General features: G+C 44.1%; 1 long non-coding RNA gene across 1 annotated transcript in view; it reads left to right on the top strand.

The window, feature by feature from the left end:
- The first annotated feature begins 229 nt into the window (after positions 1–229).
- The window catches only part of LOC141095140 (uncharacterized), a 145,564-nt gene continuing 118,620 nt past the window's right edge, over positions 230–27,173 (top strand). Inside the window, exons 1-2 of the long non-coding RNA XR_012233318.1 lie at positions 230–335; positions 7,182–7,239. This is a non-coding gene — a long non-coding RNA (uncharacterized lncRNA). The remainder of the gene's footprint in view (positions 336–7,181; positions 7,240–27,173) is intronic.

The raw sequence follows: 27,173 nt of genomic DNA, 5'->3' as shown, positions 1-27,173 counted from the left end.
TCTGACCACAAGCAGCGCTGGCTTCTCCCCCTCTTTTTTCTTGATATTGGTTTTGTGGCTGACCACCACTGTAGCCGTGCGCGCTGGGTCATGTACGCCATTCTTTCTGTTTTCTCAGTGATTGATCTAGGCTGCTGTTCACATTAAACGGCAGCCCTGCCCTGCCCTAGGCTTTATTTGATTACGCACCTGTATCTGGGCCTGGATCGTCCTTTATCATGTGGTGCTGGACAGGCAGTGTGGAGGTTGGACCTGAAATGTCTGCATGGACCTGGCTAATCTTTATCTGCGCTTGTCCTCTCTGGTGCCATAGGAGCGATTCTGAAATGCTTGAGGTACAGTGTGCATGTAATGAGGTCTTGCTTTTATACATTTAGGAGGCCGTAATGGCACAGCGAATATAAAAAACGTAGAGTAGGACTCCCCATACGAGACTGCCTTGACGTGGCGGGGTAGCTCAAACAATTGATCAATTTTTTGCTAAATGTCTCATTTTTGAATACAGATTGAAACCTATGTGTGTTTTCACACTTCTTGTATTACGTTCTGACCACAAGCAGCGCTGGCTTCTCCCCCTCTTTTTTCACAGCATCATCCCTGTCTGGCTTAACTACTTTTAGGAGTTTCCCTGTCCATTTCGCCCCATACATAAGGGCATCTAGTAAGCTGCTACATCTTGGAGCAACCTGCATTACAATTCTGCTGTGACTTCTACTGTAGCCTTTTCCTATAGCTTCTGGCCACTATAGGACCTGGATGACTGGGCTCCTAGCTTCACAACATTACGGGGTCACTGTGCTGTCTGTCATGAACTCATTTTCTGCTCCACCAGTTGAGAGTTCCCCTTCCGTTTTCCCTCTGGTGGTGACAGGAGGTAGTGTGCTTGGTTTAAGTGGTAGTGATCTGCCACCTGATGAGGAAGATAACGATTGAATCTCTGGAGTATCAGACTGGATATAAAACAGCCGACGCCCTATCCGGGTTCTGGTGATTCAGTCTGCTTCTTAGGTCCTGGACTTCAGCTCTCTTCCAGTCTTCTCAAGTTAAGTTTGTTTTTTTGCTAATGTTCACACTTGCGCTTGTTGGTCAATTCAGTTTCTTGTGTAATCAGCCTGCCCCTGCTGGGGCTATGCTGAAATTCCATTCCTATTAATCAGTATTTGCCAATCTGCTTTTTGTCCCTTATTAGATTGGCCTCTTTTTTGTTCTGCCTCAGAATATTTCAGAGTACTGATATAGGTTTAGAAGTCTAGTGACTTCAGGGTTAATTTTGCTATCAGAAGTGTTGGACAATATTTTTGTAGGTTGTTTTTGGCAGATTGCAGACAGTGTCTTTCCTTTTCTGTCCTTTTTAGTTAGCCGGACCCCATCGTTTGCTCAGCCTATTTTCCTGCCTTTGTTTGTAATTTCATCTTGCTTCACCGTCAATACATGCGGAGGGCTGTTTCATTTGGGGTCTGCTCTGGGGCAGTAAGTTTTCCTCTTTTCCTGCTTTAGGCTTATGTAGTTCTCCGGTTGTGACGAGGCGTCTAGGACCAACGTAGGAACGCTCCACGACTGCTACTAGTTGTGCGGTTAAGATCAGGGATCTGCAATCTGCATAGTTACCAACTTCTCTGGTTTTCTGAGACTTTGCTTGTTGTCTTGTTTTTCCTCCTCGGTTTCCCATTCATAACAGCTGTCCTGGGCTCTAAAGCCTGACCGACCTTTATGGGCTCCCTGCCCTAACTGCCTACGATAAGGAAATGTTCCTAGCTTACTCACAGTGGCCCCTCCTATCTAACAGTGTACACTAATTTACCCCCATCCAGTGTCCTAATTGAGGTACTGCACTTTCCCTAAACAACAGTATACATGTAACAACACCTAAGCACAAAACACTATGTACAAAGTAGCACATTCAGAACCGGGATGAATGTAGGGAATATTAACAACCTTGTACCCCCTTATAATAGCTTTACAACTACTTGGTTTGGAGTTGCAGGAGTGTGCTGAGTTTGGAGCTGGCATTTGGAATTGTGTCAGAAGATATCTATCTGAAGCTTTTTGGATCTTTGTCTCCTGATCCTTATTCCTATTTAGTTTGCCTCCTCTTCTCCTTCCCTATATTCCACTCCGTTTATTTGTGAGTATTTATGCATGATTAAGGTTTGTTTTATCCCTGTATGTTTCACCATTGTGTCTTTACATTTGTGACCACTAAAAAGGTGAACTTCTCATTATATCTTGCCTATGTGTAAAAATTGGATTACAAAAGGTCCCATATTGTTCAGTCCATTCTGATGAAAATAATTACTTCTATTGGACATTATATACTGACGGACAAGCATTTTTTATATTTACTGTTAACTTAAAGACCTGCAAATTCTAATTCTTTGTAAAACTTGTACATCCAGCAACACAAATTCCAACAGAAGTAAGGCTTTTTTTCAGAAAAATGCAAACTATACAAGTCCTTTTTAGGCAAGAAATCTCAGTGACACGTACCTGGTATCCATCATTTTTCCTCCTGATTGTTTAAAATATACAGTGGATATAACAAGTCTACACACGCTAGTTAAAATGCCAGGTTTTTGTCATATAAAAAATCATACCAAGAAGATTAATTTCTGAACTTTTTCCACCTTTAATGTTATCTATAATCTGTACAATTCAATTAAGAAACAAATGGAAATCTTTCTGGGTTTTAAAAGGAAAAATAAAGAATGAAAATTATTGGTAAAATGAAAAAAGTGGTTTGGTACCGTGTTAGCCAGTAGAAAAAAATATATAAAGTGCTCTCAGTGAGAGAAACAAAATAGGAATCTTGTGGGTATGATACCTTTTAATGGCTAACAAATAATAGTGAATGTTGTTACAAAGCAAGCTTTCGCGACTGCTTATGTCCCTTCATCAGGCTGATATGATATTATTATTATTATTATTATTATTATTATATTATTATTATTAAAATTATTGGTTGCATAAATATTCAGACCTATAAACTAATACTTTGCTGAAGAAGCCTTTAAATTTATGACAATTCTCAATCTCAAACTGCGCATGCGCCGCCTCATGCGACTATTTTCCTGGAGTCCACTGCACTGTAACCATGGAGGGGTGGGGGCTCCTGGCTTTCACAAAATGTTTGCAGAGCCCCCCACACCATTGAACACCCCATCCTCCTAGCCCAGGGCCCGCAGAAACACCCGCAGTATTACTTGACTCCCACCACCCCTACCCCCCGGTAAGCTACATTCAACCTATAAGATGCACTACCATTTTCCCCAAAAATTTTGTGGGAAAAAGCGCAACTCATAGTCCAAAAAATATGGTATCTTTAAGAAAATATAATGAAAATCATACTAGGACAGCTAAACTTTATATGGAGACTATTTAATATGAGTTTAAATGTGATTGGCGAACACAACCACATCAGGCATGGGTGTTTTAAGGTTTTATAAAAAGTTGGAGGTGTATATTGCAAAATGTATCAGCCATTTAAAAGAAAACCAGTAAAATATATCACATAAAATTGATTAAGCAATGGTGGGAAAGGGAGTCCTTGACCGTGAAAGTTTGCTTTCCATCAAATCCTGAATTAGAGTTCCAAATAATCAGGGCTGTGATTAGGGGCAAGCAGAGTTGGCATTGCCTAGGGCCCCCACACCCACAGGGGCCCCAAGCCAATGGCGTGCCACTAATAGTGGCACACCAGGCAATCGCTATGGGCCTGTGAGTCAGGGTGGCCCAGCGCCAGTACCGACACCTCCACATTCAGCGGTGTCAGCATCATAGATGCCTATACAGTTGCAAACAATGATGGAGGAGAGAGCGTCAAATGACACTCCTTCTCCCATCATTCCTTTTCTGCCTCTGCCTATGGGGTGTGCATTATGCTGTATGGAGGACTATGCAGAGTCTTTTATACAATATGGAGGACTATGGGGAGTGTATTATACTATAAGGAGAACTATGTGAGTGTTTTATACTGTATGGAAGACTATGCGGAGTATATTATACAATATGGGGGACTATGGGGAATGTATTATATTTTATGGAGGATGATGGGGAGTGTATTATACTATATGGAGTGTTATTTGAAACATTATATCATATGGGGTGTATTTTACTAAGCAAGCAAAATGCTGCCTATTCATAAAGTGATTGGATTGTTTATGCCAGAGCAAAATTCATTGTTCTCAGCCACACATCGCCCGCTGAAAACTGCAGATATGCTGATAACCTGATACTGTATTTGGACACATTGATATATTAGTGATTGTTCTATCCCCATCATAGTTCCTCAGCCGGTGTAAAGAGGCCCGGAAACAAGAGTTGAATTACTTCAAAATTGTCGATTATGCTTGTTTAGTGGTCTGGACTCAGCGCATGTAAATACATACAATATTGACGAAAATGGGGAGTGCCCTATACTATAGGGAGGATATGGACTGTGCATTACACTATATGGATGCCTAGGTGGAGTGCATTAGACTATATGGAGGACTATGGGGTGTATTATACTATATTGAGGACTATGGGGAGTGTATTATACTATACGGAGGACTATGGGAAGTGTATTATAGTATATGGAGGAATGTATTTTACTATATAGAGTGCTATGGTGCATATTATATTATATGGATGACTATGGGCTGTCCATTATACAATATGGAGGACTATGTGGTGAATTAAACTATGTAAAGCCCAATGGGGTATATTATACTAAACAAGAAAAATGCTGCCTATTCATCGAGTGATTGGATTGTTTATGCCGGAACAAAAATCATTGTTCTCAGCAGCACATCACCCAGTAAAAACTGCAGATATACTGCTGATTATTATTATTTATTATTATAGCGCCAATTATTCCATGGTGCTTTACATGTGAGGAGGGGTATACATAATGAATACAAGTAATCTTAAACAATACAAGTCACGACTGGTACAGGATGAGAGGACCCAATCTACAATGGATGGGTGAGGATACAGTAGGTGAGGGTAGAGCTGGTCGTGCAGCGGTTTGGTTGATCGGTGGTTACTGCAGGTTGTAGGCTTGTCGGAAGAGGTAGGTCTTCAGGTTCTTTTTGAAGGTTTCCATGGTAGGCGAGAGTCTGATATGTTTTGGTAGAGAGTTCCAGAATAGAGGGGATGCGCGGGAGAAATCTTGTATGCGATTGTGGGAAGAGGATATATTTGGCGGAGTAGAGAAAGAGTTCTTGTGAGGATCGGAGGTTTCCTGCAGGTAAGTACCGGGAGACGAGGTCACAGATGTATGGAGGACTCAGGTTGTGGATGGCTTTGTATGTCACGGTTATTGTTTTGAACTGGAGTCTTTGGGTAATGGGTAGCCAGTGCAGGGATTGACAGAGGGAAGAGGCTGGGGAATAGCGGGGGGACATCATGCTGATCACATGATACTGTATGGAGATAGATTCGTCTATTAGTGATTGTTCTATCCGCATCATATTTTCTGAGCAGGTGTAAAGGGACCCGGAAATAAGTGTCGAACGACTTCAATATTGTCGATCACGCTCGTTTAGCAGCCTGAACTCAGCGCATTGTAAATACAATCAAAATGTTTCTGTGTGATGCTGTAATATGTTAGCATTTGGGGGCCCCACTTTAAACTTTTGCCCTGGTCTCCACTTTGTTTAAAACCAGTCCTGCATGGAAATTTGGCAACATGACAGGGAAATATTCTCTAGCTTGCCATATTTTGCTAACTTTGTTGAACATAATATCATTACTGACTCACAGGAATAAGTAGCGATAAAACCTTACCAAATTCCAAAAACCCAAAGACAGGCTGTGTAACAAGAGGTTCAAAGAATGTTGACTTTTTTGTTTAATTAAAAATAAAAGGGTGAATGGTGCACCTCAATTGCATTAGTCCACAAACTAAACGGGAGCTTGTGCTTATGCAATGATTTCAGGAATCATAATGAGGTGGTTTTTTTGTCATTCACTTCTACATTCATTCATCCAAAATGTTAACATTCAGGAAGTAAAATGGTGGATGTCAGATATATGTCGCTGAGGCTTCTCACCCCTATGATGTGATTTCTGAAAATGTTATTGCCACTGAGTAGAGTTGAGTGAAACGGGTCAAAAAATTTCAAAAGTCGCTGACTTTTGGCAAAGTCGGGTTTCATGAAACGAAACTCGACCCTAGGATGAGGTCGGCCACGAGTTCGGCGACTTACGTGCCAAAGTCGCGTTTCAAAAGTTTGTTTTGCGCTCTTTTTCAGCCAATCAGGATCCACGGACACTGTGGGCAACGTGATGACATAGGCAGGGGTCACCACCATCTTTCAGAAGGGCATGCAAGTGATTGGCTTGCTTTGGTGGGCGTCACAGGGGGTATAAAAGGGTGTGCACGCCGACCGCCATGTTCCTCATGCTGATCTCAGAATAGGGAGAGCTGCTGCTGCTGATGATGATGATTCTGTAGGGAGAGCGTTAGGCAGGTAAGAAGACACCAAAAACTGCTTCTGCTGCTAGCGATTTTGCCTGTACAACACACCAGTCACTGTGTGTGCAGTGCAAGGGGAGGCTATATTTTGCTGGATCAGCGGTGTTGGTTGTTAGGCTGCCTTCTAAGGCTTCCTGACGGCTGCATTGCTGTTTACCCACTGCTCTGCAAACTGCTTTTTTAAAAGCAATCCCAATTTTTTTTTTGTCCTGCTGAGGTACTGAGCGTGCATTTTTCAGTGCGTAACTAGTATTATGAAGTTAATTAAGGTTGACAAGCTTAAGTAAGAAGAATTGATGCTTTTGGCATTCAAATGGGCACTGTAGGTGTGTTTCCTGTCCTCTCACTGCCGACTTTTATTCCCCATTGACTTACTTTGGGTTTCGTGTTTCGGGACGACCCCGACTTTTCCTTATAGTCGGCCGATCTTACTCGACCCGACTTTTGGAAAAGTCGGGTTTCACGAAACGAAACTCGACCCTAAAAAACCAAAAGTCGCTCAACTCTACCACTGAGCAGTTTATTTAACTGGAGCTTTGATCCGAGTTTTACAGACGACTGAAGAGTCAGGATGGATAGGTCACTCATATACTGCATTCCATGTTTCATCTACCTAACCAGAAGCATCAAATAGGATGACAAATAAGGGACAAGCTGGAGTGACGTGAATGGGGTTGTGTTGTGTTATATTTGCTCTGAATCATGCTTCTATTTTTTCTAATAGTTATTCATTTGATACCTGAAATGAGATCTCTACATCTGGGCACTGTGCAATATTTACGGTAGGTGTCATCAAACTGAATTTAATGAATTTGCTCTTTGGTCACTAGACATTTATATTGAAATCTATTATGGTTGTTATTCATTGTTATCAGCACTTATGCATTTATACTAATTTCTATGCACAGTGCACTTTTACATCTGTCATTACTAATATATTTATCGGTCCTGTATTGCATTTTTCAATCCATGGCACATCCCTCGGCTTCTTTTTTAAAAACACACTTTTTATCATATCCTCTGTGTTTAATATTTCAGAATTTCTTTTGTAGTTTTTCATTTATTTTTTAACTGAAACAGCAAAGTTTGGTGAGAAGCAAATCGAGATTATTTATTTTCTGCTTTCCTATTGAAGAAAGATTGTTTATTTGTAAATTTTTTTGAAAGTACTATAATCTTGAACAAAACAAGTCTCCAACTGGTACTGGAGGAGGGCTCACAATCTACAAGGGATGTGTGAGGATACAGAAGGTGAGGGTTGTGCAGTGGTTTGGTGGATCGGTGTTTACTGCAGGTTGAAGGCTTGTCGGAAGAGGTAGGTCTTCAGGTTCCTTTTGAAGGTTTCCACAGTAGGCAAGAGCCTTATATGTTGGGGTAGAGAGTTCCAGAGTAAGTGGATGAGCGGGAGAAATCTTGTACGTGATTGTGGGAAGGGGAGTAGAGAAGGAAATCTTGTGAGGATCAGAGGATGCGTGCAGGTAAGTATCAGGAGACTAGGTCACAAATGTATGGAGGAGACAGGTTGTGGATGGCTTTGCATGCCAAGGTTAGGGTTTTGAACTGGAGTCTCTGGGCAATGGGGAGCCCGTGAAGGGCTTAACAGAGTTGAGGAAGGGGACTAATGGGGATATAGGTGGATTAGTCAACAGTGGAGTTTAGGATAGATTGGAGGGGTGCAAGAGTGTTAGAGCGGACGCCACAAAGCAGGAGGTTACAGTAATCAAGGCAGAAGATGTTGCATCCATGCATTAGTATTTTGGCAGATACCTGGTTGAGGAATGTGTGGATTCATGAGATATTTTTTAGTTGGAGTTGGCAGGAAGTGGAAAGGGCTTGGATGTGTGCTTTGAAGGGGAGATCACAGTCAAAGGTTATTTTGAGGCAGTGAGCTTGCGGGATTTGGGAGCGTGGGCAGCCATTGACTTTAATGGAGAGGTCTGCTGGGAGGGTTGAGTGAGATAGCAGTGAGGAAACATGGGGGACACTGACAGACAGAGGGCGAAATTAGGAGGTGGTGTGTGAACGTGAGGCTCTGAATATCCGGTCTGTTAGGTATGAGGAGATCCAAGATAGGGTCAAATCTATGATGCCAAGGGAATAGAGAATCTGTCATAAAAGGGAATGGTCCACTGTATTGAAGACAGGAGGAGGAGGTCAAGATAGCATCGCTTGGATTTGGCAGTTAGTAGGTCATTAGTGACTTTAGTCATCAGGGCATTTTCAGTGGAATGGTGTGATCAGAAACCTGATTGTAAGAGGTTTGAAGAAGGAGAAGGAAGAGAGGTGGGAGGACAGTTCAAAATGGACGTGTTGTTCCTGTAGTTTTGAGGCATAGGAGAGTATGTGCACCTGCTCCGACTGAAGGTAGCCAGCAACGTTTCATCGCTTCCCCCACTGTAAGACCACCGCCACCGTTAAGCACACCACCAGCACTAAATGTTGAGGTGTCGTCGTAAGGCAAAAGCACTCAGGGAATCACAATGGTTTTGCAACACAACACTGAATCTAGGCCATCACCACCAATACCATCACCAACCCCCTCTCACTCCATCTGGTCCACCGCTACTTCCCCCATATGCAGCCCTCCTGTCCAGCTCACCCTACCAGACCCTCTGAGTAGGACAAGAAAGTACTCATCCTCTCATCCACGTACACTGTGTTTGAACGCCTACATTTCCAAACTAATGTCATTAGAGATTATGCCTTACCGTTTGGTTGAAAGCGAAGCTTTCCACGAGCTCATGGCCTATGCAGTCCTACGCTATGACCTACCCAGTCGGCACTTCTTTTCTCGAAAAGCCATCCCAACCCTCCACCTGCATGTGAAAGACCGCATTGTCCATGCACCCAAGCAATCAGTGAGTGGAAAGGTGCACCTCACAACAGATACATGGTCCAGTAGGCACAGCCAGGGCCGTTACATGTCCATCACTGCGCACTGGGTTAATGAGGTGGATGCAGGCTCCACAGGGGACAGCGGTGGTGGAACAGTGCTGCCTAGCCCACGGTATAGGAAACAGTTGGCTGTAGGCTTTCGACCCTCCTCCTCCATAAGCGAAAGCTCGTCCACAGAGTGCAGTCGCAAGAGCACACCATCCGCAGCTGGCAGTGTTGCACAGGAGGTGTCCCACTATAGAACAGCTAGTGGTAAGCGTCAGCAGGCTGTGTTAAAGATGATGTCTATGGGCGACAACAGACACACCGCGGAGGTACTGGCCGACTACTTCCAGCGACAAACTGAGTCATGGCTGGGCACTCTACATCTTGAGCCAGGCAAGGTAGTCAGTGATAATGGCCGTAATTTTGTGGAAGCCATAGCCCTTGCAAAACTCACACACATACCTTGCCTGGCTCACACTTTGAACCTGGTGGTGCAGTGCTTCCTTAATAATTATCCAGAGTTAACAACCCTGCACCATAAGGTGCGAAGACTGTGCTCGCACATCCATCGCTCAAACGTCCACTCCAGTCGTATGCAGAAGCTGCAGCGATTGCTCCACCTCCCCAAGCACCGCCTAATTATCGATGTTGCAGCAAGGTGGAACTCCACCCTGCACATGGTTGAGAGGCTGTGCGAACAGAGGCAGGCTGTAATGCATTTGTGGGAGGATACACAGGCAGGCAGTTTGAGGGAAGACATGGAATTGTCAGGTGTGCAGTGATCAAAGCTGAAAGACCTCTGTAAAGTCCTTCAGTGTTTTGAGAAATGCACACGGCTAGTAAGCGCAGACGATGCCATCATAAGCATGAGCATCCCACTTATGCGTCTGCTCATGCAAAGTTTGATGCACATTAAGGATCTGGCGTTTGCAGCGGAGGAGGAACAGGAGGAGGAACCTAGTGGTGCAGTGCTTCCTCAATAATTATCGAGAGTTAACACCCCTGCTCCATAAGGTGCGAAGACTGTGCTCGCACATCTGCCGGTCGCCCGTATACTCCAGTCGTATGCAGAAGCTGCAGCGATTGCTCCATCTTCCCAAGCACCGCCTAATTATCGATGTTGCAGCAAGGTGGAACTCCACCCTGCACATGGTTCAGAGGCTGTGCGAACAGAGGCAGGCTGTAATTCATTTGTGGGAGGATAAATGGGCAGACAGTTTGCAGGCAGACATGGAGTTGTCTGGTGTGCAGTGGTTGAAGCTGAAAGAACTCTGTAAAGTCCTTCAGTGTTTTGAGGAATGCACATGGCTGGTAAGCGCAGATGACGCCATCATAAGCATGAGCATCCCACTTATGCGTCTGCTCATGCAAACTTTGACGCACATTAAGGCGCAGGTGTCTGCAGCTGAGGAGGAACAGGAGGAGGGAAGCCTTGATGACAGTCAGCCATTGTCTGCTCAGGGAAGTCTCGTGGACGAGGTGGAGGAAGAAGAGGAAGAGGAGGAGGAGGAGGATGATGGGGATGATTATTTTGGGGAGGAGGATGCTTCTCAGGGGGCAAATAAAATGTTGGCGTGGCAAGGTCAGGTACAGGTTTGTGCATGACTGGAGGGATGTGGATTTGCCAGAAAGTGCTCCTCCACCCAGCACTCGCAGTGCATTATTGACACCTGGAACATTGGCCCACATGTCTGATTATGCCTTGCAGATCCTAAAAAGGGACCCCTGCATTGCCAAAATGATGAACGATGACGACTACTGGTTGGCCAGCATCCTGACCATGCTATAAAGGCAAATTCCAAAACATCAGGCCACAGGAGAAACTAGAGCTAATATTGGCTAACAAACAAGCAACTCTGGTAAACCGTTTATTTGAGGCATTCCCAGTACACAGCGGCGGTGATGTTTTTCCAATGAGCCATAGGGAGCAACAAGGAAGAGGTGTTCGTGGTGCAAACAGCTGAAGTGGCTTTGGACAAAGGGGTTTCATGACCATGTTGTGGACTGATTTTTCAAATACCGCTCACACGACTGGTAATACTGCATCGATCAAAAGTGACAGGAGACAGCAGTTGTCAACTATGGTAACAAACTACTTCTCCTCCCATATCGATGTTCTCCCTCACCGGTCATTCCCCTTTGACTATTGGGCCAGTAAACTTGACACCTGGCCTGAATTGACACAATATGCCTTACAGGAGCTCGCTTGCCCTGCTGCTAGTGTGCTTTGCGAAAGGGTCTTCAGTGCTGCTGGATCAATCCTGACAGAAAAAAGGACCCGTCTGTCGACCCAAAATGTTGATGATCTAACCTTCATTAAAATGAAACATGCATGGGTTTCAAAGGATTTTGTCCCACCCTCCCCTGCTGACACGTAGGTTGTCAGAAAAATGGCTTGCTTTTGTCCTCCTCTTCCGCGGTCTTCTCCAATTACTCCATTTGCAGCTGCTGAATGTCCAACATCAACATATACCATTTTTCTCCACCTCCCTAACTGGGCTGCCTCCCCCCACAGGGCCGGGGTCACAACCTGGCGCATGCACCCATGCGAGTGCCGTTGCCCTGGACAGGTGGGTGGGCACACTCTTTGGCAACGGCACTGGCACAAGGTCCCTCATAGTAGAATCAAGTGTCTCTGATGGCGTGGGTGCACACCCGCCGTCAGACACACCGGTGTACTATGAGGGGCCCTGTGCCAGTACCACCGCCTATGAGTGGGCCCCCCCTTCTTGCTCAGGGCACCAGCACTTGCAATACTTACCTCTCCCTGCTCCACCACTACGTAGTCTGGCCTGTTAAATACTTCACTGGGACTGCCAATACAAATTTGGTGAAATGATAGATGATGGTTAAGACGTAGCTATGCCCTGTCCTGCTGGGCTCTTTCTTCAGATGATCAATGGCTTCCATTTGTTATGGACGTCGACTCACAATGAGATGCAGTGGTGGTTTATCATCAGCTTTCACGGTTTTCCGAGTCACAGACGTGTGACATTCCTGGCCACATTTTTAAATATGTCCTCTCATGCCAATCCAATAGAATTGCCTACGGCCTGTGGCTTCTGTCTTTTGCACTCCAAAGTTACCTAACAGATAATGATAGGCAGTTAGGACAATGTCTACATCTGTACCTGTGATCACAATTTGATGGAGATGAGTAACGGTGATGGGTTCCATGGTACTGCGATACAGCAAACCTTTCTTCACAAGAACTGTCTTCGCTTTCTCCACAGACAAAGTAATTGAGGGTCAGCATCGCCTCTGAGAATTCTCCCGGGAGTTTTTACCGTGATTAGTAATTGCAAAATTTCTGCAATCAGTCGACTTTCTGTCTGTATTTGTATCCATCTCGATTCCTCTTGCGGAGTGTCTGACTGTCTTACTGAGACTGAAATATATATGAAGATTGAAAAATACCCCAACAGTGTATGCTTGTGTACGCTTCGAATACATAACCCTTTTTCTACTTTTTAGATTCTTGCCTAATCCATACTGAGGCTGTGAGTGTCTTTGACGGAATCTGGAAATATACACACAGATTTTTAATGTTTAAACTATGCTATATATATCTGCTATTCAGTGATACTGTACCCTTTCTCAACTTTCTAGAATCACGTCGAATCCATACTTGGCCTGAGACTGTCTGAGTCTGCCTCCTGATATATAGACATAGGTTTTTCAGGTGTACACTATGCTACATATATACCTGTTATCCGGTGATACTGTACCCTTTCTCAACTTTGTACAATCACGTCAAATCCATACTGGGCCTGAGACCCTCTGAGTCTGCCTTCTGATATATAGACATAGGTTTTTCAGGTGTACACTATGCTACATATATACCTGTTATCCGGTGATACTGTACCCTTTCTCAACTTTGCACAATCACGTCAAATCCATACTGGGCCTGAGACCCTCTGAGTCTGCCTCCTCATATATAGACATAGGTTTTTAATGTTTAAACTATGCTACATATATACCTGTTATCCGGTGATACTGTACCCTTTCTCAACTTTCTACAATCTTGTCGAATCCATACTGGGCCTGAGAACGTCGGAGTCTGCCTCCTGATTAGAGATGAGCGGTGTTCTAGTCGACCTGTTCGCCAAGTTAAAATTCCAGCTGTTTTGGGCGGTGTTCGAGCCGTTCGTCGAACTTGAACACTTTGCTTAAAATTCGGCTGTTCGCGGTTCTGTTCGAGAACGGTTCATTCACCAAAAGCGTAACTTCATTTTCACATTAATAATGGTTTTCAACGTTAATAGACTGTTTTATGGCATAGTAGCGGTGTGTGGTAGCAAGTGGTGTAGAACACCTGTCAAGGAGCTGCATACACCGTGTGTGTTTCTAATTATTTTTTACCGCATCTTGTCCAGAAAATCCTTTTGGGCCTTGTAGCACTGTCTGCTACTCAGCAGAGAAGCCCACCAGTGAACCAAGCTATGCCACCTGTTTATGTAAGAACTGCGTGCTACTCAGCATAGGAGCCCAGCTGTTAAGCAAGCTACAGCACCTGTGGTTTGGGCACTTAATTTTTTCATTTTTTCTGGAATGCCGGCTGGCCTAATTCCGGAATTCTGGTTGACCTGCACTTACTGGGAAATCCTCGTTCGCGGGGAAGAATTTTTATCCCAGATCCCCATCACTAACGGGGTTCAGCGGGTTATCTGCACCTGTAAGCGACACACGCTGGACCTTTCAGTGTAGCGTGCATGCAACCCCGGACATGTAAGGGCATGACAGACCTGTTATTGATCGATCTCGCGTGCCAGAGCCTCGCGTGTCCCTCTAGTAAGCTTGACGCATACCACTGGGGCATGCCGGAGTCTCGTTCGTTAACGGAATTAAGCTGACAAATCGCTAGCACAACTAAAAACAGACATCCACCACCACCCACAGAATCAACAAAGCTTGCAATCTGTCAATCTTTTCTGTAGCTGGCATGGTTGAGGTTTCCCGGGTGGAGTCGAATTAAGTCGCCACCTCCACTCCTGGTGGTGCCCTTCTGGACATTGCTTTAAGGTTCAGCATTGCAACAATACTGCCCCCAGAAACCAAACACTTTGCCTTCATGGACACTGTTCGGAGGTTCGTGGGAATAACGCCGCCCGATAAGCAGTTGGCATAATTTATGGTGGGAAGTCCAACGGTATATGATCGGCTTCAATTTCAGATTTTTACTGTTTTTTGGTATTTTACATTTTTTTTCCAGCCTTTCTTGACTTCATAAGGACATGAAATGCCTATATCTGTGTCTCCTCCTCCTCCTTTTACTCCGCCATCTCTTTTCTATATGTAGCTGCCGTTTTCCATGTTATTTTTGTATTCTGAGCATTTTGTCTGCTTTGGGACACGTTTTAAGGTGTTTTGTAATTGTTTCCTATGTGTTTGTATGTGATGGTGTTTGCCTGCCATATTGTTTTCAATGGTGTTCGACGTTGTTAGTCGAACGTTCGACAAACATTCAACGAACTTGCCTCGTGTTCGACGAACCAAAACGAACTGGAACACTAGCGAGGTGGCTCAACACTACTCCTGAATATATAGACGTACATTTTTAATGTTTAAACTATGCTATATATACCTGGTATCTGGTGATACTGTACCATTTCTGCCAGGAAGTCCTCCTCCACCCACCACTCTAAGTGTATCATTGACACCTGGAACATTGTCCCACATGTGTGATTATTTCTTGCTGATCTTCTTGTTATATTGTGGTGTGATCCATCCTGAGCATGTGACAGTCTGTGGGTTACTCCTGCAATTTAGATGTACATTTAAAAATTACCCTAACACTAGTGTATACAGCTCTACGCTTGTGATACATTACCCATTTACTGCTTTTTATATTCTGGTCTAATCCACACTGCCGTGACGTGGCGGGATGGCGTGTACATTATTTTGATCAAAATTATGTTTACTAAATACCCTTATTATTATTACCTTTATGCATTATTTGCAGCTTATTGTTTACTTTTTATTTCAGGATATTTGTGCTTTTTGCTTTCTCTAATCCAAACTGACCAAGTGAGAGTTATTTTCTGACTGTGGAAATAAATACTGAAATTGACAACAATGACCCCTACACTGTCTACAGCTGTACTCTTCAGATCCATTATCGTTTTACAGCTTTTTATATTGTGTTGTAATCCATACTGAGCCTGAGAGAGTATGTGTCTGCCTCCTGAAATATCTACAGAGATTTAGAATGTTTAAACTATACTATATATACCTGCTATCTGATGATACTAAATACAATAACCAAGGTATATATGAGCATCTTATCTGTAAAATCATAACACACTGGTGCTCAAGTATAGAACAATCATGGATCAGTCGCTGCTATACATTAGACGTGAATGTGGAGACCACAAAAATACGACAAAAAGATCCTTTATCATCATATTTATATTTCTTTATTAGAAAGGACACAAAAAGGACAAGAAGGGGACATGTGCAAATGGCAGACTAAAGTGCAGCAGTGCCTAAAGACACACTGGACCACCACCAGCCACAGAGGGGAGGTAGAAAAATATACAAATCTATTATTCAAGAGGCATTTAGTATATTGATGGAAAACAAAGGCCAAAGTCAGGGGTATATGACAGAGCTACACCAAAGAAGCCTATATCACCTCAAAAAGAGGTGCCAGATGCAAATAAATGTCTATAATTATACATATAGAAAGAGCCACCATGCCCTCATGTACTACCTATAACATATGGTGTGCTAAATAGAACTCCAGGGGTGACACCTGGACCACCTGGTCATTTGAGGATCTTGCTGAGGTAATGTTGGTTTGGGGTTTTTAACCCCTTTTGGATGGGTGACAGTTAAGCCCCCTGGAGGTAAGGATTTCTTTCCTGTTAATCATTATGTGGGCTTATGGCAACAGTTGGTACTAGTTCTATTTAGCACACCATATGTTATAGGTAGTACATGAGGGCATGGTGGCTCTTTCTATATGTATAATTATAGACATTTATTTGCATCTGGCACCCCTTTTTGAGGTGATATAGGCTTCTTTGGTGTAGCTCTGTCATATACCCCTGACTTTGGCCTCTGTTTTCCATCAATATACTAAATGCCTCTTGAATAATAGATTTGAATATTTTTCTACCTCCCCTCTGTGGCTGGTGGTGGTCCAGTGTGTCTTTAGGCACTGCTGCACTTTAGTCTCCCATTTGCACATGTCCCCTTCTTGTCCTTTTTGTGTCCTTTCTAATAAAGAAATATAAATATGATGATAAAGGATCTTTTTGTCGTATTTTTGTGGTCTCCACATTCACGTCTATCTGATGATACTGTACACTTTTTCTACTTTTCATATTCTTGTCTAATCCATATTGAGCCTGTGAGCATCTCTGTGTGACTGATGGTATATATAGGGAGATTGACAATCATCCTTTGACTGTATGGAGCTGTACGCTTCAGATACAGTACCATATATCTGATGTTATTTTGGGTTCATTTTCTGCAACATTTTGAAGTTTGATGGAAGAGGCCGCGGACATGGGCGGGGGGGGGCCAGCTGGTGCTGATGGTGGTGGTGCATCTGCTGGTAGTGGCAAAAGCACAATAGCAGCTAAGGCAGGAGGTGTTGAGCCTACGTCATGGTCTAGCTCCGGAACGCCTGGAAGGTTACATTTTCTGGGTGTAGGTTAACTGCTTTTAAAGCCGGAGCATCAGGAACTGGTTTTGGCTTACATTGCCAAAACAGACTCCAGCAAATATGCCCTCCTCTTCTGAAGTTTCAAAAAATGCAAGCACTGAGTCATCAAGTGCTGGCTCCTGGTCAGGAAGAACCCCTTTCCTTGTGTCCTTCACCCCCACCAAAAGTGAATGATGCAGCAGGCCACACTTCACATTAGTTCATGTAGCTCTTTCTATCATACCATGCCTGGGTTATCAAGTCAAATCGTGAATTTCCCAGTCCAAGATGAATCTGACATGGCGTGTGGGTGGCCAGCCAGGGCAGTGGGGTTAATCGGTACCGGGCTGGTGTCTCAGAGGGATGTGTCATGTTGGTGGTGATGACCCGTTCGGTGGCCCTGGGCATCCATGCAAAGGGGTGAATAACGTTTATAGGTGAATGATAAGTGACGCCACCTGTGGTTTCTGATCAGATTGATCCGCGCTGCAGTGTCGCTTCTCTGGGACAGATGTTATGGTGCAGCTAAGATGTAGAAGCCCTGCACAGGTAGGGCCGTAGTCGCAGGGCAGATGAAAGAGTTGGTAGATGGTGTGCAGTGCAGGATGTAGCAGAGCTGTGCACCAGGCGCAAGAGAAAGATGACAGACACAGTCCTGCAGCCTTTACCTGTACATGGTAAGTGCCGTCCAGGACCCAAAGTACAGATGGAGAAGGAGTTGGTCAGCCTGGAAACAAAATAGGAATTCTCTCTCTGCAAATAGGTAGTGTGGCCTCTGTTCTAGCGCTTATCTGAGGTACTCGCAGTACTGAGTTCACCGAAGTTTCCCCTGTTGACTCTCTTTTGTAACTTTCTCACATGGCAGGCAGCCATAGCCTTTTCCTTCTGGCTCACACACATCACTGCTGGGGCCTCCAAGTCTTAGTTGGGAACAGAGCATTTACAGCTGCTTCTTCCTCCGGTTTCTGCTGCAGGACCGTCAGTGTCCCTACAAACTTGGAGACCGGAATCCCAACCAAGCGCTCCAGCTAGGAGTGAGCCTTAACTCTGCTCATCCTCCAGCTCCCCTTCTCACGTCCACACACTTCCCCTTCCCTTCACAGACTGCCCTAACTTACCTCCTCCCGACCACAGAGAGCAGCTCTTCAGCAGTCAGGTTCAGAGGTCTCCCTGCTGGCCTGGAGTGGGAACTGTGTTGTGTGTTGGTTTAACTGCTAGAGAGATCCTTCGTTGCTCACAAGCATGACATCACACTCCCTAGGAGGAAGGCAATGCCACTGGGGCGACCGTACTCCTGGGGGTGCCACAAGTGCACTGATGCCCACCATTGCTAGATGATTCTGCTGGTACTTTGACCCAGACCAATACATTCCCCTCGCACTCTACACAGCCAGAATCAGACCCTGATGAAACTCAGGTTCCCCTTCCTGCATACTATACCACCTTACACGGTGACAAAGAGGAAGGTGCAGATGAAAGTGCTGGTTCCATGAGCAGGTGGGGGGGCATATTCATGGGCGACGGCACTGGCACAGGGCCCCTCATAGTACGCAAAAGTGTCTCTGCCAGTGGGAGGGCCCACCCGCTGTCAGACACACCGCCGTACTATGAGGGGCCCTGTGCCAGAGCAGAAGCGAACGAGTGGGCCCCCCGCTAGCTCAGGATCACAGCCCTTGCAAAGTTGAAATACCTCTCCCTGCTCCACCGCTGTGACGTCTTCCATGTTTCCTGACAGTGACATTATGCACTGGAGCATTAGAAATGTGGCCCATTATATATGGAGCATTATTTGGGCCCATAACACAGTGGAGCTTCATCCATGGGGCCCATCATATACTGTAGCATTATGTGGAGCTCATCATATACTGTTTCAAACATTATACGGGACCAATGATTCCGTATGGAGAAATATATGGGCCTCATTACTCTGTATGCGGAGGCCATAATACTGTATGGAGTAATATACTGTCCGTTTTTGGAGCTATTGGAGAATTTAAAATGGATATCAGTCATGAGATGTAAGAAGTGAAGTATTTTTCATTCTACTATACCGCTATTTCTCTGCCGTATCAGAGGATCATGAATTGTGGCATGTGTTAAAAGAGCCCAGTGACACTCTTTGGCCCAGGGCCCATGAAAATCTGGAGCTATCCCTACCCCCCACAACTTTAGCCAAATAACCCCCAGTTTTCAATGCCTAACTATTATTATAAAGTAAATTAAGGTTGACAAGCTTAAGTAATAAGAATTGATGTTTTTGGCATTAAAATGGGCACTGTAGGTGTGTTTACTGTCCTCCACTCCCTGCCGACCTTGGTTACCCATTGACTTGCACTGGGTTTCGTGTTTCAGTCGGCCTTCGACTTTTCACGATAATCGGCCGATTTCGTTCAACCCGACTTTCGAGAAAGTTGGGTTTCATGAAACCCGACTCGACCCGAAAAAAGGCAAAGTCGCTCATCTGTACTCCAGTGTCTGATGTCCCCCATTTGGAATGCTCCAGTATATGACGGGCCTCATGGATAATGCCCCAGTGTATGATTGGCCCTAATAATGCTCCATATATAATGGGCTCCATTTCTAATGCTACACTGTATAATGGGCCCCGTAAATGCTGCTCCAGTGTCTGATGCCCCCAATCTGGAATGCTCCAGTATATGATGGGCCTCATAGACGATGCTCCAGTGTATGATGGGCCCTAATAATGCTCCATTTATAATGGGCTCCATTTCTAATGCTCCAGTGTATAATGGGCCTCGTAAATGCTGCTGCAGTGTCTGATGCCCCCCATTTGGAATGCTCCAGTATATGATGGGCCTCATGGATGAGGCTCCAGTGTATGATGGGCCCTAATAATGCACCATATATAATGGGCCCCATTTCTAATGCTCCAGTGTATAATGGGCCCTGTAAATGCTGCTCCAGTGTTTGATGTTTCCCATTTGGAATGTTCCAGTATATGATGGGCCCCATTTTTAATTAACCCAGGCATGGTATGTGAAAAGAGCTCCATGGAGTAATCTGAAGTGTGTGCTGCCGCATCCTTCACTTTTGGTGTGAGTAAGGGACACAAGGAAAGGGGTTGTTCCTGACCAGAAGCCTGCACTGACGACTCAGTGCTTGCATTTTTTTAAATTTCAGAAGAGGAGGCGATAGAGCTGGAGGCTGTTTCAATGTAAGCCAAAAACAGTTCCTGATGCTCCGGCTTTAAAAGCAGTCTACCTACTCCCAGAAAAGGGAGCCTTACAAGCCTTCCAGAGCTACACCATGATGCAGGCTCAACACCTCCTGCCTTAGCTGCTATTGTTTTTTTGGCACTACCAGCAGATGTACCACCACCATCAGTACTAGGTGGCCCCCCACACCCACGTCCGTGTCCTCTTCCACCATACTTCCTCATGTTTTGGAAAATGGAACCAAAATATCAGCAGATCTATGGTACTGTATCAGAAGCGTACAGCTCTATACAGTCTAGGCAAAACAGTAAATCTCCATATATATTTCATGAGTCATACACAGACGCTCACAGGCTCAGTATGGATTAAACAATAAAATAAAAAGTTGAAAAAGGGTACAGTATCACCAGATACAAGGTATATATAGTATAGTGTAAACATTATGAATCTCCATATATATTTCAGGAGGCAGACACAAACGCTCTCAGGCCCAGTATGGATTACACAAGAATATGAAAAGCTGTAAATGGGCAATGTAACACAAGCGTACAGCTGTATACAGTGTTGAGTTAATCTTAAAGCTCCAAATATATTTTCGGAGTAACATACAGACGTTCACAGGCTCATTATGGATTACACCAGAATCTAAATAGCAAAAAAGGTTACTGTATCAGAAGCATACAGCTATATACAGTGTTGGCCAAATTTGAAGTCTCGGTATTAGTGTTGAGCATTCCGATACCGCAAGTATCGGGTATCGGCCGATACTTGCTGTATCAGAATTCCGATACCGACATCCGATATTTTTTCAATATCGGGCATCGGCATCGGAATCGGAAGTTCAAAGTTGATTGACAGCCGAAATGACGTCATCATGATGCGCGGTGTGTGCGCATCATGATGCGCCGTCATTTCGGGCCTTCCGGGGGTCTCTGCCGGCCTGCCGGGGGGCTGTGCCGGCCTGCCGGGGGGCTGTGTGGACTGCTCGGGGTCTGTACCGGCCTGCCGGGGGGCTGTGCCGGCCTGCCGGTGGTCTGTGCACCCTGTGGGGGTCTGTACCGGCCTGCCGGGGGGCTGTGCCAGCCTGCCGGGGGGCTGTGCTGATGTCCGGGGGTCTGTGCAAGCATCGTCCGATGGGACTACAAGTCCCATCTGGCGATGCCTGCTACCATGACAGTGATTGACACATTAGCCAATGATGGGACAGTAGTAGTCCCATCATCCGGCTAATGTGTTAAATGTTTAAAAAAAAAAAAAAAATACTACATACATACTACATACATACTACATACATACTACATGCTACATACATACCACATATATACTACATGCATGCTACATACATACTACATGCTACATACATACTACATGCATGTTACATACATACTACATGCATGCTACATACATACTACATGCTACATACATGTTACATACATACTACATACATACTACATACATACTACATGCATGCTACATACATACTACATGCTACATACATACTACATACATACTACATGCTACATACATACTACATGCTACATACATACCACATATATACTACATGCATGCTACATACTACATGCTACATACATACCACATATATACTACATACATACTACATACATACTACATGCTACATATATACTACATACATACTACATATATACTACATGCATGCTACATACATACTACATACATACTACATGCATGCTACATACATACTACATGCTACATACATACTACATACATACTACATACATACTACATGCATGCTACATACATACTACATGCTACATACATACTACATACATACTACATGCATGCTACATACATACTACATGCTACATACATACCACATATATACTACATGCATGCTACATACTACATGCTACATACATACCACATATATACTACATACATACTACATTCATGCTACATACATACTACATGCTACATATATACTACATACATACTACATATATACTACATGCATGCTACATACATACTACATACATACTACATGCATGCTACATACATACTACATGCTACATACATGCTACATACATACTACATACATACTACATACATACTACATGCATGCTACATACATACTACATGCTACATACATACTACATACATACTACATGCATGCTACATACATACTACATGCTACATACATACCACATATATACTACATGCATGCTACATACTACATGCTACATACATACCACATATACATTACATACATACTACATGCATGCTACATACATACTACATGCTACATATATACTACATACATACTACATATATACTACATACATGCTACATACATACTACATACATACTACATGCATGCTACATACATACTACATACATACTACATGCATGCTACATACATACTACATGCTACATATATACTACATACATACTACATATATACTACATGCATGCTACATACATACTACATGCTACATGCATACTACATACATACTACATGCATGCTACATACATACTACATGCTACATGCATGCTACATACATACTACATGCATGCTACATACATACTACATACTACATACATACTACATGCATGCTACATACAATACATTCATACAATACATACATAGACATACAGTACATATAACATAGAGTAACATACTTACCAATACTTGTCACATTGTTCCCCGAAGCCATTGTCTTTTACGGAATAAATATTAACATAACAAACCACAAAAATACTCACCCATGATCCGAAGCAGTCCACGAGTGTGTCCCACGACGATCTTGGGTAGAGAACTGCTGCATCAGCTGATGCTGCCGCTCTCTACGGGCTGCAGGAATCCAATGACGGAAGGTAGGTATCCTTCCGCACTGTATTCCTCCGCCACTTAAAAAAAAAGTCCCTATTCTCACTTTATGGTAAAAGCTGTGTGGAAATGGCTTCGGGGAACAATGTGACAAGTATTGGTAAGTATGTTACTCTATGTTATATGTACTGTATGTCTATGTATGTATTGTATGAATGTATTGTATGTAGCATGCATGTAGTATGTATGTAGCATGTATGTAGCATGTATGTAGCATGTAGTATGTATGTAGCATGCATGTAGTATGTATGTAGTATGTATGTAGCATGTAGTATGTATGTAGCATGCATGTAGTATATATGTAGTATGTATGTAGTATGTATGTAGTATATATGTAGCATGTAGTATGTATGTAGCATGTATGTAGTATATATGTAGTATGTATGTAGCATGTAGCATGCATGTAGTATATATGTAGTATGTATGTAGCATGTAGTATGTATGTAGCATGCATGTAGTATATATGTAGTATGTATGTAGCATGTAGTATGTATGTAGCATGCATGTAGTATATATGTAGTATGTATGTAGTATATATGTAGTATGTATGTAGCATGTAGTATGTATGTAGTATGTATGTAGCATGCATGTAGTATATATGTAGTATGTATGTAGTATATATGTGGTATGTATGTAGCATGTAGTATGTATGTAGTATGTATGTAGTATATATGTAGCATGTAGTATGTATGTAGCATGCATGTAGTATATATGTAGTATGTAGCATGTATGTAGCATGCATGTAGTATATATGTAGCATGTAGTATGTATGTAGCATGCATGTAGTATATATGTACTATGTATGTAGTATGTATGTAGCATGCATGTAGTATATACAGTATGTACTATGTATGTAGCATGCAGTATGTATGTAGCATGCATGTAGTATGTATGTAGTATGTATGTAGTATTTTTTTTTTTTTAATTTTTTTTTTTTTTTACATTTAACACATTAGCCGGATGATGGGACTACTACTGTCCCATCATTGGCTAATGTGTCAATCACTGTCATGGTAGCAGGCATCGCCCGATGGGACTTGTAGTCCCATCGGACGATGCCTGCACGGACCCCCGGACATCAGCGCAGCCCCCCGGCAGGCCGGCACAGCCCCCCGGCAGGCCGGTACAGACCCCCACAGGGTGCACAGCCCCCCGGCAGGCTCGTACAGCCCCCCGGCAGGCCGGTACAGACACCGCGCAGTCCGCACAGCCCACCGGCATGCCGGCACAGCCCCCCGGCAGGCCGGCAGAGACCCCCGGAAGGCCCGTACAGACCCCCGAGAGGCTCTACAAGGGCAGGAAAGGGTTTTTCCAATTCCGATACCGGAAGTCTCATAGACTTGAATGGGACTTCCGGTATCGGCATCGGCGATACCGATACTTTTTTTAAAGATCGGCCGATCCATTCCGATCTGATATTTTGAAGTATCGGACGGTATCGCTCAACTCTACTTGGTATATATTTCTGGAGTCACCCTCAGACGCTCACTCAGTCTGGGTTTGACCATAATAAATAATGTTGTATAAAAGGTACTGGATAGCAAGATAGCAAGTATATATATATATATATATATATTATAGGGTACAATTGAAATCTCTGTATACATAGTCCCGTAGTCACTCTCAGATGCTTACCCAGTATGGATTTGACCGTAATACTAAATGTCGAACAAAGGTACTGTATAACAATATACAAGCTGTATCGAGTAAAGGGTAAAAATTGGTATCTCCGAATCACCGTATATATAGAAGGCGTAAACCACACACGCTCACTCACTATGGATGATACCGTAATAAAAAATTTTGAACAAAGGTACTGTATCAGCACATACCAGGTGTATCCAGTCTAGGGGTAATTGTAAATTTCCGTCTATACTTCCTGAGTCAGACACAGACACTCACAAGCTCAGTATGTATTACACCAGAATTTAAAAAGTAGAAAAAGGGAAAGGTATGCAGTGTTGTGGTACTTTTAAATCTTCGTATATATTTCAATCTCAGTAAGCCAGTCCAGACTCTCCGCTACTGGAAACTATATGGATACAAGTACAGACGGAAAGTCGAGTGTTAGCTGAAATTTGGGAATTACTCATAGCGGGAAAACCTCCCGGTAGATGTTGCAGAGGCGATGCAGACCCTCAATTACTGTGTCTGTGGAGACAGCGAAAATGGTTCATTGTGAAGAAAGGATTGCTTTATCACAGTAGCGTGGATCACATCACCATTACTCGTCTCCATCAAATTGTGATCCCAGGGAGAGAGGTAGACATGGTCTTCACTGCCTATCATGATGTGTCTGGTCATTTTGGAGTGCAAAAGACAGAAGCCACAGGCCGTAGGCGATTCTATTGGATTGGCATGAGAGGAGACATTGAAAAATGGTGGCAGGAATGTCACACATCTGTGACTATCACAACTGTGAAAGGTGATCATAAAGCACCACTGCATCCGCTTGTAAGTTGACATCCATTACAAACGGTAGGCATTGATCAGCTGAAGGTAGAGGCCCGCAGGACAGGCCATAGCTACATCTTAACCATCATCGATCAATACACCAAATTTCTAGTGGCCGTCCGTGTGAAGGATTTAACTGGCCAGACTACACAGCGGTGGAGCAGGGAGAGGTAAGTATTTCAACTTGCAAGTGCTGTGGCCATGACCAAGCAGGGGGGCACACTCGTGGGCGATGGTACTGGCACAGGGCCCCTCATAGTACGCTGGTGTGTCTGACGGCTAGTGGGCCCCCCATCATCAGAGACACTGTATTGTACTATGAGGGGCCCTGTGCCAGTGCCGTCAGCCATCAGTGGGCCCATCCACCTGCTCAGAGCAACGGCACTTGCCCGGGTGGGCCAGGTGTTGACCCCAGCCCTTGGGGGGTGGGCAGCCCAGTTAGGGAGGTTTAAAAAATGGCAAGTGTTGATGTCTAGGCTGGACATTCAGCTGCTGCAAATGGTGGAATTGGGCAAGTCCAAGGAAGAGGAGGACAAAAGCCAGTTTTCTGGCTACCTATGTTGGGGAAGGTGGGACAAAATCCTTTGAAACCCATGCATGGTTCATTTTAATGAAGGTTAGATCATCAACATTTTGGGTCGACAGATGGGTCCTTTTTTCTGTCAGGATTGATCCAGCAGCACTGAAGACACTTTCAGATAACACAGTAGCAGCAGGGCAAGCGAGCTCTTGTAAGGCATAGTGTGCCAATTCAGGCCAGGTGTCCAGTTTAGAGGTCCAATATTCAAAGGGGAATGACCTGTGAGGGAGAACATCGATATGGGAGGAGAAGTAGTTTGTAACCATAGTTGACAACTGCTGTCTCCTGTCACTTGTAATCGATGCAGTATTAGCAGTCGTGTGAGTGGTACTTGAGAAATCATTCCACAACATGGTCATTAAACCCCTGTCTCCAACACCATTTCGGCTGTGTGCACCACGAACACCTCTTCCATTGTGTCCCCTATGGCTCGTGGGAGAATCAGCACTGCTGCTGTGTGCTGGGAAAGCCTCAAGCAAACGGTTTACCAGAGTTGCTTGTTTGTTAGCCAATATTATCTCTAGGTTCTCCTGTGGCATGATGTTGTGTAATTTGCCTTTGTAGTGTGGATCGAGGATGCTGGCCAGCCAGTAGTTGTCATCCTTCATCATTTTGGCAATGCGGGGGTCCCTTTTTAGGATCCGCAAGGCATAATCGCACATGTGGCCCAATGTTCCAGGTGTCAATAATGCACTGCCACTGCTGGGTGGAGGAACACTTTCTGGCAAATCCACATCCCTACAGTCACGCACAAGCACTGTACCTGACCTTGGAATGCCAACATTTTCTCTTGCCCCCTGAGAAGCATCCTCTTGCCCAAAATAATGATCCCCCTTATCCTTCTCCTCTTCCTCTTCTTTCTCCACCTCATCCAGGACAGTTCCCTGACCAGACAATGGCTGACTGTCAGCAAGGCTTCCCTCCTCCTCCTCCTCCTCCTGTTCCTCCTCCGCTGCAGATGCCAGATCCAAAATGTGCGTCAAACTTTGCATGAGCAGACGCATAAGTGGGATGCTCATGCTTTTGATGGCGTCGTCTGCGCTTACCAGCCATGTGCATTCCTCAAAACACTGAAGGACTTTACAGAGGTCTTTCAACTTTGACCACTG

This window comes from Dendrobates tinctorius, unplaced genomic scaffold, assembly GCF_039654945.1.
Source record: "Dendrobates tinctorius isolate UK_male_01 unplaced genomic scaffold, ASM3965494v1 ptg000067l, whole genome shotgun sequence".
In the NCBI taxonomy this organism is placed as follows: Eukaryota; Metazoa; Chordata; class Amphibia; order Anura; family Dendrobatidae; genus Dendrobates; species Dendrobates tinctorius.
The sequence above is the reverse complement of the archived record's forward strand: the minus strand, read 5'-3'. Positions and strand labels throughout refer to the sequence as shown.